This window comes from Callorhinus ursinus, unplaced genomic scaffold, assembly GCF_003265705.2.
Source record: "Callorhinus ursinus isolate GAN/ISIS: 27379988/994484 unplaced genomic scaffold, GSC_fseal_2.0 scaffold42, whole genome shotgun sequence".
Classification (NCBI taxonomy): domain Eukaryota; kingdom Metazoa; phylum Chordata; class Mammalia; order Carnivora; family Otariidae; genus Callorhinus; species Callorhinus ursinus.
This window is the reverse complement of record NW_027397104.1, coordinates 11,247,182-11,249,713: the sequence shown is the minus strand read 5'-3', so window position 1 is coordinate 11,249,713 and position 2,532 is coordinate 11,247,182. Positions and strand designations below refer to the sequence as shown.

Below are 2,532 nucleotides of genomic sequence, written 5' to 3'. Positions count from 1 at the left end.
CCGGGCTCCCCTAGCTTTTTTTTTTTTTTTAAGATTTTATTTATTTATTTGAGAGAGACAGAGCATGAGCTGGGGGAGAGGGGCAGAGGGAGAGGGACAGGCACTCCCTGCTGAGCAGGGGGGGCTCAATCCCAGGACCCTGAGATCCTGACTTGAGCCAAAGGCAGATGATTAAATGACATAGCCACCCAGGCGCCCCTATTTATTTACTTATTCAAATATGGAACGCTTCACAAATTTGCGTGTCATCCTTGCACAGGGACCATGCTAATCTTCTCTGTATTGTTCCAATTTTAGTATATGTGCTGCTGAAGCAAGCACTATTAGCAACCTTTTAGATGTATTTTTGGGTAAGTCTTTGAGAGTATTTTGGGTAAGACTTTGAGAGTATTAGACATTGCTGATTTTTCTTTTTCTTTCTTTTTTTCCCCTGTTGGTTAGAATCCCAGAAATGAAAATACTCATTCAGGGAGTATGCATATTAGGAAAAGTAATATTACTCTTTTAATTTCCAAAATATTATCAAAATGCACACTTTCACCAATAATAAACGAGAGCGCCAGTTTCTCTAGGTTTTCATTAATACTGATTGTTATTAAACTCTTACATTGTCATCCAAAAGGCAAAATAGTATCTTCTTTTAATTTGCATTTCCCTGTTTACCAATTGAGGTCCTGTATTTTCATTGTTTACTGATCCTTTACATTTCCTCTTTTGTGATTTGCCTACTTTAATCGTTGACCCATTTTAGATTGCCTTTTTCTTATTGACTTGAAAGAACTCTTTATATGTTTAATAATAATAAGCATTGAATGCTTACTATCTAAATTGACTCTGACTTAAAGGACTTTGTATGTATTAACACATCTAATTAATTCACACAATGACCTTATGGGCTAGACACAATTTTATGGATAAGGAAACAGAAGCAGAGAAATGTTAAAAACTGTGTCCAAGGTCACACGGCTCTGTCACACAGTGACAGAGCTGACATTCAGATGAAGAGCACTGGTATATAAAGTCACGTCTAACCCCTATACTATGAGCTGCTCAGCTGGAAGAATAGATCAGTGTGTGCTGAGCAGAGTTATGCCGCTGGTGCACTCATAGGAGCTTGTTGCAAGCATTTTTTGGAACATACTGGAAGACAAATATTTGTGTCTGAAGTTTGATAAGAATACTTCTCTTTAATAAAAATGAGAACTATACCATTTCAAAGTAGATTTTTGATGGTGTGTATTGTTGAAAGTGAACTTTGGGGCCGCCTGGGTGGTTCAGTCGGTTAAGCAGCCGACTCCTGATTTTGGCTCAGGTCATGATCTCAGGGTCCAGGGATGGAGCCCCGCGATGGGCTCCGTGCTCAGCCGGCAGTCTGCTGGCCATTCTTTCCCTCTCCCTTTGCCTCTCCCCTCACTTGTGTGCTGTCTCTCTAAATAAATAAATATATACATACATATATAAAATCTTAAAAAAAGGAAAGTGAACTTTGGGGGATACTGAGAAAACTGATGAAGCACAAACTGAACAATGAAAGCAAAGGAGCAGAGGAGAAATTTTCTTAGTTACATTAGGCATTGAAGGCCGTAAATTCTTTAATGAAATGAGATTAAAAAATAATATAAGAACTACCTTGTTATTTGTAGTTTGTTTAGGTAAATTGTATGTAGTTTTCATTACATTAGCTACTCTTAATTAATCCCTTTGTGGCCTTTATAAAGTTCAGTTAAAGAAGACTAACAGCTCTCCTCCATCAAGGATTATTAAAGAATAGATAGATTTATAACTGTTATGATGTTTATTTTCAGGTGTGCCAGAAATATGACATATATTTTTTTATTACCTCCATTTAGTTTCGTCTCTGGAGTCCTTGTATTGCCTGATTGCAACAATAAAAGTCTTAATCTATTTAAGATAAACCCAGGCATCTCTGTTTTAAATTCATTTAATGTGGGATTTTCCTCTCTAACTTTTCTCCTTTTCCAAGAATTGATCTAAGTTCTAGGGACTTTGGAGCATGGGAGTTAAGAAAGAGATCTGGTGCAGGGTCATTTTTCTTCTAAGTGGGTATGTAGAAGACACTGTAATCCTATCTGGTCCTCGGACATGGCCGTACCTTTTCACTGGGATCTTCTGGAACATCTGTTACAGGTTAAAGGATGTTTTCCAAAAAAGATATGTTGAAGTTCTAACCCCTAGTACCCCAGAGTGTGACCTTATTTAGAAATAAGGGGCAGCTGTAGTTAGTTACGATGGGTCATACAGAGGTAGGATCGACCCCTCATTCAGTATGACTGGTGTCTTCTGATAGGCAGACAATGTGAAGGCAGGGAGGAGAAGGCTGTGTCAATGCAGGTAAAGATTGGAGTAATGCAGCTGTAAGCCAAGGAGTGCCAGGGATTGCTGACGACACCAGAAGCTGAGAGAAAGGTATGGAAGAGATTCTCCCCTAGAGCCTTCAATAGCCCTGTGACACCTTGATCTTGGATTTCAAGTCTCCGGAAATCTGAAAGAGTAAATTTCTGTTGTCTTAAG

At 38.6% G+C, this 2,532-nt stretch overlaps 1 non-coding gene across 1 annotated transcript; it reads right to left on the bottom strand.

Annotated features, from left to right (window-relative positions):
- Window positions 1-214: 214 nt before the first annotated feature.
- Window positions 215-321, bottom strand: LOC112809685 (U6 spliceosomal RNA). Its single transcript, XR_003204642.1, has one exon. It is a non-coding gene; the product is annotated as a U6 spliceosomal RNA (small nuclear RNA).
- Window positions 322-2,532: the final 2,211 nt, after the last annotated feature.